The sequence below is a fragment of the Dasypus novemcinctus genome, chromosome 17 (assembly GCF_030445035.2).
Source record: "Dasypus novemcinctus isolate mDasNov1 chromosome 17, mDasNov1.1.hap2, whole genome shotgun sequence".
Lineage (NCBI taxonomy): Eukaryota > Metazoa > Chordata > Mammalia > Cingulata > Dasypodidae > Dasypus > Dasypus novemcinctus.
Genome location: NC_080689.1, coordinates 88,628,013 through 88,645,554, shown reverse-complemented (window position 1 = coordinate 88,645,554; position 17,542 = coordinate 88,628,013). Strand labels below are relative to the sequence as shown.

At 41.1% G+C, this 17,542-nt stretch overlaps 2 long non-coding RNA genes and 1 gene segment (V, D, J or C); 1 reads left to right on the top strand and 2 right to left on the bottom strand.

Moving 5' to 3' along the window:
- Positions 1-17,542, bottom strand: part of LOC131273808 (immunoglobulin kappa variable 3-11-like) — a 911,457-nt gene that overhangs the window by 526,025 nt on the left and 367,890 nt on the right.
- LOC131274080 (uncharacterized) overlaps positions 1-17,542 on the bottom strand; it is a 46,923-nt gene that overhangs the window by 6,008 nt on the left and 23,373 nt on the right. The window lies entirely within an intron of this gene.
- Positions 12,022-15,263, top strand: LOC131274081 (uncharacterized). Its single transcript, XR_009181293.1, has 3 exons — positions 12,022-12,090; positions 12,554-12,669; positions 15,107-15,263. It is a non-coding gene; the product is annotated as an uncharacterized lncRNA (long non-coding RNA).

Below are 17,542 nucleotides of genomic sequence, written 5' to 3'. Positions count from 1 at the left end.
GAAATTTATACCCCTAAATGATTATATTACAAAAGAAGAAAGAGGAAAAATCAAAGACCTAACTGCACACTGGGAGGAACTAGCAGAAGAACAGCAGACTAAATCCAAAACTAGCAGAAAGAAATTACAAACATGAGATAACAAATAATGAGATAAGAGTATAAAAAGCAAAAACAATAGAGAAGTATTGAGAAAACCAGATGTTGGTTCTTTGGAAAGATCAATAAAGTTGACAAACCTTTAGCTAGACAGACAAAGGAAGAAAGGGAGAGGATGCAAACAAATAACTTCAGAAATGAGCAGGGAACATTACTACTGATCCCACAGGAGTAAAAAAGATCTTGTTCTTCTTTGTCAAAGGTAGCCAAGGCAGTATACCAAAAATGCATCGGCTTTTTATAAAGGGAATTTTTTAGGGTAAAGGCTTATAGTTCTGAGGCTGCAAAAATGTCCAGACTGAGGCACCATCAGAGATGCTCTCTCATCAAAGATTGGCTGCTAGCAGAACCTGTAGCCCTGCCACATGGCAAGGCAAACTGGTGGCCTGTGTGTGCTGTCTCCTCCAGGCTGCATTCCCCTTGAGCTAGCTATGGGCAATGAAGCATATGGCAGGGCTAGTCTCTTCATCTTGGAGCTACATTCTGTGCTTAGCCTGTTGGGTATCACATTTCTTCAGCTATGGCAGCTAGAGATCCTCAGGTCTGTCTCACGTGGCAGCTTAAAAATGACACCTGTCTGTGTGTTTTGATTCACTCCTCAGTATATAGTATAATAGACACCAGCAAGAGGGTGGAGGCCCAGTCTGTGTCACCCCTCACTGATAAAGTCCAATCAAAGGATCACACACTCACAGGCATGTATTAGTTTAAGTACTTGATCTGGGATTCACAAAAAACTTTAAACTGTTACATATCTTAACAACTATGAACAACTGTATGCCAACAATGTAGACACCTAGATAAACTAGAAACATTCCTAGAAACTCACAAGCAACCTATGTCAACAGAGCAGTTAAATGTAGAGGTGAAATCAACATCAAAAACCTCCAAACAATCAGAGAAAGACTTGAAAAGATGACTCTCCAAAGAAGATGTACATAGGGCCAGAAGGACCTTGAAAAGATGCTGAACACTCTTAGCCTTTAGGAAAATGCAAATTGAAACCACAATGAGGAAAGAGGATTTGGCTCAACTGATAGAGCTTCTGCCTACTATATAGGATGTTCAGGGTTCAAACTCAGGGCCTCCTGACCTGTGTGGTGAGTTGGCCCACACAGATGCCGACACGCTCAAGGAGTGCTGCGCCACGCAGGGTTGTCCCCCACATAGGGGAACCCCAAGCACAAGGTGTGCACCCCAAGAGGAGAGCTGCACCATGCGAAAAAAGCACAGCCTGCCCAGGAGTGGAACCACACACACAGAGAGCTGACACAGCAAGATGATGCAACAAAAAGACACAGATCCCAGTGTGCTGACAAGAATGCGAGCGGACACAGGAGAACACAAAGTGAATGGACACAGAGAGTAGACAGTGGGGAGGGGGGAGGGGATGTGGAGAGGAATAAATAAAAAATAAACCTTAAAAAAAAAAAGGAAACCACAATGATACCTTTTCACATCCACTAAAACGGTTGCTAATTAAAAACAGAAAATAACATGGGCTTCAAAATGGGCAGAAGTGTTGAATCATAGGCTATAAATTTCTATCATTTATAGATGAACTATTTCACATTAATTTAGATTGCCTTTAGCTACAAAGCCAAGGACTCTGTTTTTGTTTGCTTTCCTATTCCTCACCTTAGTCTTTCTTCTGCCAAGGAAGGCCAAATAGTGCAAGTCTACGCTCACTAACCAGTCAGCTCCATACATTGGAGCCTGTTGTCCTAATAAAGCAAATGTCCCTGAATAATGCATGAGCTGCTCCCCCAGTGTATTAATTGTTATTCTACATCCCACTAGAGCTCCTGGAAGACATGGTGAAGGAGGCTCCTAGTGACAGGACGGATGAGGAGGCCCCATCTAATGCCGAGGTAGTCACATTTTCCTTTAAGATAGAAATGTTCCTTTCTCAGATTTATTCTTTTTCAACTAAGCATAGATCTTAATATATGATGATGTACATTACAGATAATGGGTGCTGTTTGGGGGAAGGAATATTTGCAGAGGGATTTCTACTAATAGACCACTGATAAAAGAGGGCATTAAAAATGGCAACACCAGGTCATAACCCATATAGCTGGAGCCTTTTGTCTCAGCACCACTTTTCTTGCTTGGATCAAGACTTTTGTAATTCCTGCCAAAATGGATTTGAGAGAGAAAGCCCCCAGTTAAAGTGTGAGCCTTTCCCACAGGAGCCCACCATATGTATTCATGGGGTCTTTGATTTTATCACTGTGTCCCATTCATTTTTATAAAATCACAAAGATCTGAGAAAAAACAACACAGCATAGTATGATTCTCATTACTCACTTTCTGCAATTGCAGGTGAACTCAAGAAACAACAAAAATGGTAGTTATTCTGGTTCATGCAACTGTTGTGGGAAAAGTCAAAATAAAATAGGCGGTTTCCTCCAAGCTTTAGGCTGTGGACCCAGCCTGATCCTAGTTTCACTGGGAAATGAGGGTTGGGGTGTGATGAAAGGCTTCCATTAGGGTGTTCTGTCCTTGTTTCTACAGTTCCAAGTAGCAGCCGTGTTCTCTTTAGGTGGTAGATGTTTTAGTGCACAGGGGCTAATGGGAGTTCACGTGTGAGTCTCTGGGGTCTGATTTTGAGTCTGCGTGCATTTAACCAGGTGATATGTACCATTTACAAAGGAAAATTGCTAGGGCCAACTTTCTCAACTTTCTCAAATAAACCCTATCACCACTGAACATATTATGCACATTTACTTCATCCAGCTGCACCTAGGGTGTGCTTTTTATCCCCACAACACAGGTGGAGAAACTGAGTTGCAAAAATGAACAACAGCCTGAGCTGTCTGCTCCTAAGGGGAAGGGCCTAAATGTGAACCTCGATTTTGGCCCCAATTCTGATGCTCTGAGCTACAGACCTGCCCTTTATACTCAGCCATGGGAGTTTCACAGGATTGGGGGTATGATGAAAGGTTTTTTGTTACGGTATTCTGTCCTTGTTTCTAAAGTCCCCAGTAGAAGCTGTGTTCCCTTTAGGTAACTGTAGGATTATCATGTGCAATTCCCTGAGGTGTTATGTCCCACTTACGCAGAGAACTGCCAGTGTCAACTTTCTCAAATACATTGCATGATTTAGCCATTGGATCATTAGACATCAGACAATGGAGTTCTAGCATCTCCCTATGTCTTGGAATTACCTGAGTCTACAGAGAAACCAAACTGCCCACCATTTTAAGATAGCCTCAGTAGTCACACAGCCTAGGGCAGCAGGTTGTGCAGATTATCACAGACTTTGGTATAGCTATTAGTGTCAAAAACACACAGAAAGCCCACATGCTTCTGATCGCCCCAAAATTCTCTGTTGTGATAATGACTTGGTCAACCCTGCCAGGGTTGAGGTGTCAGCTCAGCAGCTCGCTCAAAGCAGATAGACATTGGGAGACAATTTACTGCATTTGATATCATCACCATAATGGACCCTATAGATGCTCAAGTTCTATGAGTCCTTGATAAAATAGAACCCAAAGACACTTGGCATTCAAAACATTCTGAACCTGGTGTTCAACACCCTTGCTGAAATGCTCTTGGAGATCTGGCTTAGAGGTAGTCAACACTAAATCCATGTGTCCCTCCATAATGACTGTCACAGTGTTGAAAGGGCAATGATGGAGAGGCTCTAATGCAATGAATACACACACGTGGCATAGAAAAGGAAGACTGGAAGGAAAATTCTATGATTGATAAGTAATGATTATTAAATGATCTCAGGATATTCAAATCTACAATTACCTTTACAACAAAGCACTAGTGAATAGATGCAATAGAATGACTTGCCCAGGATTCAATGTAGTCCACTGAAAGGTAGCTCCTAATCAAGTGGAAATTCCTAAGAACATATAGTAAATTCTTTGTCAGTATATGTATATCCATGGAGGTTGAATTTGTCTGGAGATGTCCCATGATACTGTCAACTTAGGCTAAATATGGAATAATCAGGAGGCATTTTGGGACTATCAATGATAATAAGATATTTTAGTATTATTTATAGACTACGGTCAGTTGTTATAGATTGCCAATAAGGATTTTGATTCCTGCTTCTTCCCTGCTACACTCCTGGCCAACCTGCTTTCAGTACAGAAGATAGCCCCTACAGCCGGTCATAGTGGCTTGTTACACTACAAACTCTACACCCTTTAGTGTCTTGTCCAAGACTAGAACCCTGCCTGAGAAATTTACATGTAACACACCAATATACTGAGAATTACTCTGTATCCTCCTAGCTCCCCAGGAACAACTGAAGGTGGTGCTTCCGAGGACCGAGAGGAGGAGGAAGCCTCACCCAATGCCAAGGTGAGGATGCTATCCTTTGTCTAAGGGAGAGGTGTTGCTTTTTGTATTCTATCTTTTGCAACTGATTTCAGGTAAGGATGCCTGATAGTATGCATTATAGATGGTATATACAGTTTTTTAGGAATGCAGAGTGTTTCATGGGAGTATGTTCCAACTGATCCATGATACAACAGGGTATCCAGAAATGGCAGGAGTAGATTATAAACTATGTTAAAAGTCCTTTTCCTCAGCTCCAATTTTTATTGCGTGGAATAAGAATTTGTAATCACATGCCAAAATGGACCTGAGAGATATTCTAGGAAAAGCTTGTGCCTTAATAGATATGTCCTGCTGTACTTTCTTATGGGGCTTTGCCTTCACCACTGTTTCCTATCTGCTTTTCTAATGGTATCAAGCAAACAAAAGTCCCGTTCAAACAGGGTATAGCATGATGTAATACTCATAGGTTTTTCTCTAATTGCAGGTGGCTGTAGGAATAAGTGAAATGGTACGTATCTAAAATTACTGACATCTGGGAACACATGGAAGATAAGATAACCAGGGTATTGTTAGAATGTTGGTCTGCAGGGATAGTGGCTCCAGTTATTGCGAGGAATGAGGATTGGAGGTGTGGCAAAAAAAAAAAAAGATTTTCAAAGGGAAGCATTATGGGGCATGCTCTAAAGTCCTGAAAGCAGCTGTGTTCCCTCTAGGTGGCACGGATTTGTGCGTAAAGGGGTTAGTGAGTGTCTATGAGTGAGCCTATGTGGTGTGATTGTGAATGTGTGACTGTGGGGATGTTATTGTTTGCTTTCCCAAGAGATGTGTCCAACTCACCCTGTACAATTGCCACTGCAAACTTTCTCAAAAACCAAACCATTAATATTGCACATGTAGCATATATTCACTTGTAAAATCTTCACCACAAAATTCTGGTTATGTTTACTCTCCCCACTTCTTACATGCAGACTGAGAGGCACAGATTAATAACCTAAGATCTCGAGTTCCTAAGAGGTAGAGTCAAAATGTGAACACAGGCATGAGGCCCATATGCTGATACTCTGAATAACTCACTCTCACTTGGCTCACAGACATGGTTCATTAGTGGCCACGCAAAGGATTTCCATCATCCATGTATAGACATTTGCCCAGAGGGCTCCTAAACACTGATCTTATATGTTAGGAAGCCTGAGGGCCACATAACCCAGGCTACCATTAGGGGCATTTTATGAGATACTTAGACATAGCTGTTTGTGTCAAAAGCAACAGAAGTCCTCATGTTTCTGCCAAGCTCACAGATTGTCAGATTGTGAGGCATCGGTAGGACAAGCCTGACAATCTTTGCCAGTGCTGGGTCACTGCTAAGTACCTGGCCCAACCAGAAAATAATCAGGGACTTGTTTTCATCTATTTGATAACTTTATCACCTTGAGCCCTTCAAATGATCAAATCTAAGCTACACAATAACCAATAAGATTGTAAAGTCCCACTTAGTCATTAGCCTACTTTCCATCGCCCTTCTTGCAACTCTCTTGTAGCGTTGGTATAGAGCCTCAGTGCTCAACCTGTGCCTCCCTCCTCGTGAACTGGCCCACTGTGGCTGGTTAGTGTGAGCATGGAGAGTCACATCACTCAATAAATGTGCATAAGTGATAAAGAAAAGGAAGATGGAGGGAAAATATTATGTAGTCACAATTGCTTATTTTGAAATGGTAGCGTATCAGTATTATCAAAACCACTGTAATTATCTTTATAAGAAAGGACTAATGATTCAATACAATAGAATACTTTGCCTAGAATTAAATCCAGTCCACCAATAAAAGTTCGCTTATTATAAAGAGAAAAATACTTCATAGGAGATGAGAATTCTAGCAGGAGCACTTTGAATGTGTGGAATTTGAAATGATCTCGGAAAGTTCAACAGGACAGTGACAATTAGTCTAGCTTCAAAACGGTCAGGAGGAATGATGGGACTCTGTCAATGAATCATAGTGTCTGTTTTAGTACCATTTATAGATTATTTCACGTTACAATGGGATCCCGTTACATACACAACCAAAGAAACTTATTTCTCATTTGTTTTCTGCTCCTGCTCTTTACAATCCTTCCACCCAGGAGGTTGGTCCAGCAACTGATCATTCCAGGCTTATTGTCCATCTATCCCCTTGCTCTCTTGGCTGTTACCACATCAGGTGCAGCTCTCTTAACAACCAATGAGGAGCATCCCAATGTACTGACAGTGACTCTATCCTTCTAGCTCCCCCTGAGGACCTGGTGGAGGAGATTCCTAGGGATAGGTCAGAGGAGGAGGTCCCATCTAATTCCAAGGTAAGGTTGCCTTTCTTTGTCTGAGCTGAAATTGTCACTTTATTATTTTTCAAATGAGTTCAGATATGAAAATCTGACCATGTAATTATAGATGATGTATGATTCCTTTGTTTGGGGGAGGCTTCAATGGGAACCTATAATTAACTGACCCTGGATTCAAGAGGGTGGCAGCAACCAAGTACACAGTACAGTGACTTTTCCTCACTGGCAGTTTTTCCTCCTAGGATTTAAAATATTTTATCACCCAACCTAAATTCTCGACCTAAATATACTTGAGAGAAGCATCGTTCAGGAAAAGCTTGTGCCATTGCACACATCTGGTGCAGTGATTTATGGAGACTCATTTGACCCGATTCTCATTTGCTTTTCTAAAGGTACGCAGAGAACAAAAGCCGGTGCAAACACTATACAGCATGGTCGAGCCCTCAGAGTACTGTGGGTTTTTTGCTTGTTTTTTGCCTAATTGTAGGTGGCCTCAGGAACAAGAAAAAATGGTATGTATTGTGGAATCGCTCACTTATTGAGAATGAAGCTAAGATTAAATAAAACCCAGGCTTTTGTGGTTCCTGTGGTGTGGGAACCCTGAAATCACTTTCCAGATGGGAATGAGTTATGGGGACTGTTTATGTTCTGGGTAAAGAAAAATGGCCATGTTCTACAGTCCTTGTAAACAGCTGTGTTCCCTTTAGGTGGTGTGGGTTTGCATGTGGCAGTTGAGTGGGAATTGCACTTATGAATAGGTTGTGATTGTGAAGGTTAGGTGAGGGTGAGTGTGTTTCCCTGTGAGGTATTTCCCAACTATGCAGGACAATTATTGTCAACTTTCTCAAATGTATCCCTTCATGACTGCACACTTTACATATACTGATTCAATCAATCCACAGAACGACAGTATTAGGGCTTTGTTTAATATTTCCCCACACCTTTGGTGGAAAAACTGTGGTGCAGAGATGAATAGCCTAGGATTTCAAGCTCCTACGTATAGGAGCCTCTTTGTGAAATCAGGCATGCAGCCCCAATGCTGGTGATGCCCCAAGCCACTATCTTCATTCACTGCTCAGCCATGGCGTCAGTGTACACCATGCAAGGGAGGCTGAACCTCCACTTGTATTCCTGGAAGTATCCAACCTGCAGAGACCCCAATCCTTACTCCTCATTGTAAGTAGTCTCAGTGGTGTCATGAGACCAAAGAGGTGACAGATGCCTTTACCCACTACGGCCTCGACACAATACCACACAGAGAAAGCCCCCATTCTTGTGGTCAGAGATTCTGAGAGGTGTTTACTGTAGTAAATCCTCCAACCTGACCCCAACCAGATAAGTATCAGGGTTATGTTTTAGTGTATTTGATAACATCATCAACATGAGCTTTAGAAATGTTCAAATCCTGTAGCTCCACAACCAAGGGACAGTGACAATAGGAACTCAAGTTACCGCTTCATGACCAGCCTGGTGCACATGATGTGGGCTATGGGTGGAAGGCTCTTTGTCTCTTCAGAGATAACCTAAACTATCTGTGACTTGTGGGTGTGGGATGATAAAAGGCTGCAGTCCTGCCCTGGGTGAGCAGGAAATAGTTTAACAATGCAAGGTCTATAAACTTAAGTATTCAGGGGAAATGCAAACCAAATATGCTAAAAGTTATGGAATGCCTGAGGTCCATGCTAAAAGCTTACCTAAGATGTGGAAATATATGCTAATTCAAGCCTATTGAGAACTGAAACAAAAGGACCATTTGGCCTTTCCTCTCTGTATAAAAGGGACTAAAAATCTTGTTCGGGGCTCGGGATTGAAACAGAAAGTTCCCGAGTCCGGCTGGCCCTCAATAAACCATTTTTCCTTCTCAAACTCATTCCTGAGTCCTGGCCTCTCTATACTCAAATAATTGAACTTCTCCCAAATTCTACAACACACATAGTCCTTATTTCAAGTCTTACAGTGGAGTTAGAGTCTAAATGCTAACCCCCACACTTCCCCTTAGCCATGGGGAGTGTAAACATGGACAACAAACACAGTCAATGAACACACACACGGGGTATAGAAAAGGAAGACTGGAAGAAAAAATATTACATGATATATAACTGTCAATTTTAAATGGTAGTATTTTAGTAGTTTCCAACCTTGTTTAATTGATTATATTTGTGACAAATGATTAGTGAATAAATACAATAGAATGTTCTCTCTAGAATTGAATCCAGTCCCACAACAAAAGGTTATGAATAAAAATGTCTTTAAAACAATTATTCTATTGTTACATTTTGGGAAGAAAATACATTGTTGGCATTCAATCAAGTGCAAAATCCTATACAACAGCTAATAAACGCAGTGTAGTATAGGTGGAACTATGGAGGCTAAAATGGTTTTTGAACATGTCAAGATAGTGGCATTTGAGTTTGGCTTCAAAACGGCAGGAGGAGTAATGGATTGCACAAGACATGGGGCAGCTTAATAGTGAACCCTGTGGTGGATGACGGATTTTTGTTAACAGTACGAACATGCGAACATTCTTAATGTGAATTACAGCAAATGTTTAATACAAATACATGGTGCTGATAATAGGGTGTTTTATGGGGAAATTTTTCTCCATCAACTATACCTAATGCAAGCTTTAGACCATACTTAGTAGTAATATTTGGATGTTATTTTATCAATTATAACAAGCATTCCACAACGATGCAGGATGTTTGTGGTAGGGTAGTATTATCCAAAGGGGTGCTGAAGCAAAGCCCCAGAAATATTCTGGTTTTTTAAAGGGTATTTATTTGGGGTAGAAGCTTATAGTTACAAGGCCCTAAAGAGTCCAACTCAAGGTACCCTAAGTGGCATTTTCTCACCAAATGTCTGTTACTACATGTTGAACAAGATGGCTGCTGACCTCTTCAGGGTTCAGCCTTCCTCTTTCCTCTTAAGGCTCCATGGGTCTAGCTTCTTCTGATCTTAGCGTAGGCTGCCATAAGGCTCATCTCTCTTCAGGGCTCATTTCTTTCCAGGCTCAGTTCTCGTCTCTTCACAAGGTCAGCTGTTTACTATCAGGGGAACAGCTCTTCTCTCTTCCCAGGGCCCCTGCCATGTCTATGGAGCTGTCTCTCTCCCTCTGTGTATATTCTCTGTGTGCCTCCCTTTGTCTAAGAGTCTGTTCTATCAGCCCACCAAGGCAGTGGGGAACTCAACGCTGCACACCCTAATGATGTAGTCAAATCAAAGCCCTAATCTTGATTTAATCAAGTAAATGCAAAGTCTTTGAATTTAAGTCAGTCAAAGGGTATCATGCCCAGAGGAACAGGTCAGTTTACAAATGTAATCAATATCCCTTTCTGGAATTTATAAATAATATCAAACCGCCCCAGGTGTTGTATGGGGATTCTGTATGTTACACATGATTCTCTTGTAAACTCCCAACTTCTTTCAAAAAATACAAATGAGAGAAACTATATTATCAATTATTATTAACTACTTTCTATTATTGTTTTAGTATTAATCATTTGTTAAAGATGGTGACGAGCTAATAAATGTCAAGCTAAACCAATTTTTCTTCCTTGTACCTTAAATATATTTGTTTTAATGATCTGGATATCCTTTTGTTTCTGCTACTTTATCATCACAGTAAATAATGAAGCTTTTTTGTTATTGCTACTTTACATTATAATCAATAATGAAGCTGTCATTTCTCAGAGCTTACTAAAAGAGGCAGTAGAGCATTATGATTAAGATTCCATACTCTGGAACTAAACCACATAAACTGAAATCCCACCTCTGCCACTTAATTAGTTGCATGACCTTGGGCAACATACTTAGCCCTCTCATCAGTAAATTAAGAACCAGTGTTATTGCCCATTTATCTTACCCATTGGCTCTTTTGCAGTTGTTTTAGCATCTGGCCTTTATATGCTTACTCACTCCAGAAAGGGACTCCAAAGGCAAAAGAGAGAAAAAAGACCAAAACAGTGCTTTTGATTTTCAAAAGAGGTTTTTAAAGCAAATGACAGAATAGTATTGAAAGAAAAGGGGTTTGAGTTAACATAGGCTGCACATTTTTTGTTTTGCTTTGTTTAAAAGTACAAGCTCTAAAGGTCTCAGGGCTTAAAGAATTTTCTTCCCTTTGAACAAGATATTGAGAATAGAAAAGAGGCAGGCTGGCACACTCCCAGACTTGATGGAGTACCCATGTGTGTTTATGTGGAGGGAGAAAGAGAGAAAGAAGACAATTTGGGCAATATGTCCTATGGACCAGCCACTTGCATCTCAGGATAAGGGCTGGTAGGAGAGTGAGAATGTCCAGTTACTGAAAACTCAGAGCCCTATGCTTGCCTTAGGAGGAAGAATCATGCTTTTCTTGGCATCCAGCATGGTGTTTGAGCATCAGGAAAAATGTGACTTCTGCAGTCACACAGGACCCTGTGCATGGTTTAATGCTTGTAGCCGTCTTGAGATTCTTAATACATTTTAAACAAGGGACCTCACATTTTCATATTGAACCAGGCCCCACAAATTATGTATGTGATCCTGTCTATGCAAAGGGGCCTGAAACAATTCTGAGTACCCAGCATATAATAGGAGACTAAAATATTATGATGATTTCCTCTACCCAGCAATGAGGCAAGTGAAGTGGTTGAGAGACATCTGACAGACCTGATGAATCTTTCCACTGGGGACAAGTATGCAGAACTGGCCTACACAGTCTGAAAAGTAAAGATCAAGGGAAACAGGCAGATGCTCCAGCCTGATGCTTTGATATCCTGTAAGTCTCCTGGAACTCCTGGCCCCCGGGGAAACACAGAAGGAGACCTGCAGTAGCCTGAGACTGTGTTTCCCATATGCTACCAAATGGGGGCTCAAAATAGAAATAGAAATATTTTTAAAATGACATATTTGTATGCATGAGGCACGAGCTGTGGTTTTACCCTACAAATCCATAAATAAAAGTTTGACTTATTTTTTAAAAGGCAGAAGTGATAAGAATTCATCAGTGAACAATAGCATGTATTTTCCTACCCTTTGTAAATTGACTATTTCAAGTTGCTTTGGAATGTCTTTAATGACAAAGCCAAGGACTGCTTCCTTTTATTTTCCTGCTCCTCCCTTTTGCTTTTTCCACTCCTGAGCAGCTCACTCTATACTAGTTGATAACTGCCTCCATAATACTCTAAATCCCTTGCCCAAGATAAACAAAACACCATTAGTAATCCAGAAGAAACAGCACCAAGCTACTGACTGTTATTCTCTGTCCTCCTAGTTCCCTGAGGGCCTGTTGGAGGAGCTTCTGAATGCCAGAGCAGTAGAGTAAGCTCCATCTGATTCCAAGGTGAGGTCACCTTTCTTTGTCTGAGATCAAGCTGTTGCCTTCTTGGTTTCCTTCCTTTTTAATCCAGTTGGGATAATCTGACCATGTACATTATAGGTGATATGCACAAAACTACTGGGGAATGTCTTCAATGGGAGTCTATTACTAGCTGATTCCTTTCTCAAGAGTAAAATCACAAAGGCAGCACCAACTTATAGACTATATGGTATTAGGCCCACCCTAAGGAGCAATATTTTTACCTTGGATCAAGAATTTTCTGTCAACCAAAATGGATTTGAGAGATGCATCAGTGAGGAAAAACTCATTTCTTTTCCACAGGTGTCCCCGCACCGGTTTTGGCTTTCCTTTGTTTGACCATTCTTTCCTATCTGGTATTCTAAAGTCACCAAGAGGACAAAATCCTTCTGGTAGCATTACATAATAATTTATAATTCTCACAGTGTTTTCTTTTCTGTAATTGCAGCTGGCCTGAAAAGAAAGTGTCAATGGTAGGTGGGCTGAGGAAAATAATCTACATGACAAGAAATGTGGGTCTTTCTTGCTGGCTTCAGTCAAGAGCCCCCTGATTAAAACTCCCAGGTAGGAACAAGGATTTGGGTATGAGGAAGTAAATGGGTATTTCAGACAAGAACTAGAGTGATGTTTCTTGAATAGTTGGTTTCTGTGTAGATGGCATGGGTTTGTGTTCATGTGAGTGTTGTGTGTGTATATGAGTATGTGCTGTGATTCTCAGTGTAATGAATGTGATTGCCAATGTGCATGTGTGAGATCCTATGTCTGCTGTGTGCCTTCCTAGATTTCTCTCCTATAACCAGCACGATTACCTGTGCAATCCCATAATAATTTCCTCAAGGACATATATGTATGTCCATATTTTCAAGTTATATACTTCAAATAATACAGTTCATTGTAAGTCAAGTATGCCTCAATAAACCTGGAAAATATCCCATAACAACCCAGGAAAATGTTCAAAGGACTCCAAGTGAAAATACTGTGTTACAAAATCCCTGTCATTAGGATTTAATGGGAAGAATTCATTTAATAGTGAATAGTATAGCCTGTGTAGAGCACTCTCCTTGCCCCTAATGGCACTTTCATTGACGATGATAAAAGAAAAGCAGCCATATCTGTTGTTTTTAACATAGGAGAAAAGAGAGGCTTAGAAGCTGAATTAATTTTGCAGAAATGCAAAGTACCAAACAGGAAACTAGGCACTGAGGTATTAGGTGGTTTGATACCAAAGCACAATCTCATCATGCCTCTTCTGCCTGGCAATCTCTAATCTTCTATGAATCTGGCAACATTTGTCACTTTTAATTCTTGTTACTGAGCACCACACCACCAGGGCATCTGCAGCACAAGTACATGTCACCCATTTGTCCAAAGCCCAATTGCCATGTGTGTTAGTAACTATGATATAGACAATGCAGAGTGAACATGCTCATCCTCACAAAACATCTCCTGGGAGGCTGCTCAGAGTCTGCCGCTGAACTCATCTAACCCACTGGACTCTTCTAACATAGACCACATCCACAATAGTCCAACTTTCAGGGTGATAAGCTTGGAGGCTTGTGCAGTAACAGTCCAGCAAAATGGGAAAGTGAGAGGCTGAAAGAATTCCATCCCCACTTCTCTTTCATTTGCATACTGTTTCCAATGTCCTGTTGAAGGTCTCTGACTCCACAGAGCTCAGGGAAGGTCTGAGAACCCAGGGTAAAGAGTTCAGGTGATCTTGGGTGGCCAGCCTGGTCTCAACTGGAAAAGGAAGGGTCTGGTGTGCCATTCTCTCAATTCAATTTCTTGGTGATATCTGTGTTCCTAAACAGTACCTCCAATTGGCTTGTGGATTGGGGGTATGGCTCTACCAGCAGCGATGAAGGTAACAATCCAAGTCGGTAACAATGTTCAAGGAAGTACCCAATGGGAGAGAGTTCCTGGGAGCAGTTGCATTACCCCTTCTGCATTGGAGATGGAGGAGAGGGGTGTGAAATCAGGAAGTAAAGGAAATATTTAGAGATCTGCTTTGTTCTTTTCCTATTTCAGTAAGATCATAGTAAGAGATACTATAATGTCGTGGTCAGGAAGACATGGACAAAGCGATTGCCTTCTCAGAGGGAAAAGGTGGACAGTCTTCCCTACATTTAGAGTATGTGAGGACTGGAAAACGGATTGTGGAGATCTTAGACCAAACTTAGATGGTAAAGGTGAAGCAATCAAGGCCCAAGGAATGCAATGTTGTGATAAGGACAAAATTATGTGCTGGGATAAGGTCATAACCAGGTGAGAACAACAATAGTTCAAGCTCTCCCCTCAACCCTAACATTTTCCTTTCCTTTTACAAGGATGCCCCATCATGGTTACTGCCATGGTACATTCAGAAGCATTCTTCATCAAGTCAGATGATTCAGACACGGGGATGACGAGCTGCATGTAATTCATGTCTTCTGTCTTTTTTCATCTATTCCTGTTCATAAACTTCTCTTTGTACCTCTCCCATCTTCTCCTCTTTTTATGATACTCAACATGAAGGATTTGATCTCATCTAGGAAGTTGAGGTCATGGGTTTGAGAAGGTTTATAACAACTTTCTACATCCTTCTCAACTGCTTTTTTAGCATTTCCATCATTTCCAAACCTACTATGCAGCATGCACAATCTCAAGTAAACCAGAATGTAACAGGGCGGGATCTGGGCTGGGAGTCAGGTGCCTTGGGCCACTCTTTTGGAGGGCACTTGTGAACTTGGTTCTGGGCTGGACTCTCCCTTCCCAGGTATGTTCCTGCAAATGGTATCTCTGGACAATCAAGTGTTTTCTGTTCCTTACACAGCTTAGTACACTGTTTGAGGTGAAGGAGGAGTCTCTATTCATAATTTCTCTTTTCCTAGAATACCCAGAAGCCACCGAAGAAATGAAGAGGAAAAGGAAATGTGAATGTGGAGTGAATAGGATGAAAAGGGGAAGGGAATTAAGTTACACACATTACATTTCTTTCCTAACTTTCTCTTTGGCACTTCAGGAAAATCAGTAAAACTAAGGAGAACATTGGCGTTGCCACAAATGAGGGTGAACATGGAGGTGGAGACAAGAACTGGCTGGTCAAAAATAAGCACAGGCAAGTAGAGTATATCCTCACAGCCTCTTCTCAGGGAACAAAACCTCATTCTATACAAGCCACAGCCTCCAAAGGCTCCTTAATTTGCAGGAGAGGGCACTAGCCCCTTTTAAGCCTTATGTGCACTCACACTGCATTCTTTGTGAAGATCGACCCTGGATTAGTTCAACACCTCAGCCCTGCTGAAGTGAAGTTTGCACTCATAATCCACTTACAGTCAACAAAAGCCTCTCCTGTTTATTAATGAGTATGGTGAACAGGGTGGAGTGAACCTAAATGCCACTAACTCAGGTCTCTGGCAAAAGGGTATATTAGGCTGCTTTAATCAATACTGGTAACCAGCTGGCTCAAACAGAGGAATTGATTGTCTCACAGTTTGGGAGATTAGAAATCCAAAATCATGGTTTAGGCTGCACTGTGCTTTCTCTGAAGGTGGTGGCAGCTTGCCAGCAATCCATAACTGAACCTATGCCTCCATTTCTTGGCCCTCTGACTCCTATCTCCTGTGCCTGAATGTGCCTAATTTTCTTCTTATAAGGTCTGCAGTCATATTAGATTAAGGCCCCCTGATTAAAGTTGGACTCACATTCATTAGTATGATCTTTGGCATTCTTAGAAATGAGTTCACATTTGTAAGAGCGGAGGTTAGGACAAAAACATGACTTTATGGGCGGACCTGATTCAATCCATAATAAGGATAATGGCACTCTGGGGTCCCTCGCAGGCAGGTAGGGTAGGTATTCTGGGCCAGTTTCCATCTTAGGGGGAAATTTAAGTCCTGACTGGCAGTTGCCCAAGCCCTGAGGGTTCTCAGCCTCTGCTGGGTCCTGTTCAGATCCCTGGGTCAGCTCATGCCACCTTTCCTCAAGCTGTGGTTCTTGAGAAGTTTTTTAGGTATGTATAATTCATACAAACCTGAAAGAATGGTCAATGAAGAGCTCACTTGGGATGAATGAAATGGGGAGAATTGCAAGTTACTTATGTTCCTTTTATTTATTTTTTACTTTCATAATTAATTAAAGATAAACATAATACTTATAGCATCTTGTTAAAAGGAGTGTCTTCTGTAATGTTTTCATGTTGGAATATACTAATGTAAGAAAACTTATGATTTTAGTACTAGAGCCTAACTGTTTTTTAACCGAAAAGCACAGGTAAGTTTTGGTGTGTTTTAAAATGAAACTAGTTTTTAGAGAGAAAAAGGAACCTGTCCAATAGTAATGTGAAGATGCAGTCATGACTTGGACTGTGTAGGGGACAGGGGTTGGGGAAGCAGGGTTATCACTTCCATACCTATCCTTCCGATGTCCTGCTTCTCACCTGGTCAGATATATAAGACTCTGCCTTTTCTTCCTGGAGCCCTACAGTCAAACTTACTCTTCAGGGAAGAGTCACTTCGAGGGCACCCATCAAAGCAAACAGATTAAATCCCTTCAGTTGGACATTTACAGACACTGTGCCACAGACGATACCTTAAGCCGAGAGTAGCAATAGGAATTCAGTGCCATTTGGATCTGGTTCCTAGGTATCGGTGGCCAACTTTGCTTCTCCAGGGTCTATTGTACCTTCTGAGTCCCGCAACACTCACCAGCAAAACCCCTCCTCCATCTGTCTCTGTGTACCCGGTGAGTCTATATCCTGTGCTTTTATTGCAGATCCCACCATTGACAGCTACAAAGGCCTTAAGCTGGAGGCCCCAGCCTGAGCTTAGAAGAGCTGTAGATCATATGGTGTTTAGAGATGCCTCTGTGCTTATTCTCTTCTACCCATACCCAAATAAATTTTGGTAGAATTTAGTTAGATAAATTTAGATTGAGTTTTAGAGAAACATTTTACATTTAATGTTAGATATTACTATATTAATCAATATTTTCTCCTACTACTTGTGTTTCTTAATTTATCAAAAAAAATTAAACATGTATTTAGATCAGCATGTTAAACAAAGTTAGAGCCAAATTAATTATAAAATTTGGTCTCCCTCCTGGCTCCCACCAAGGTCACTACTCTCTCATAGAATCCTCAATGTTTGATAGTTGAACAAGTAACTGAAAATTTAGTGCTTAACTTCTGTCCTCAGGACAATGTCTTCCAGATGTTTCATTTGCTGAAATCTGTTTACTCACCTGGAAGGGATTATGGCAATAACATCACCCTTGGTCTAGCAGGATAACTTCGAATTCACTGTCTTTTTTACTTTCTTTTCAGTCTTGCTGGGGATAAAACCATCAGTCACATTTCCTTCCACAAAGACATTACCCCATTTTCACATAACACAAAATATTGTTCTCAAAAATGTTGAAGAGATTCTAATATTCTTTCCATAATGCCGCATGCTTTCCT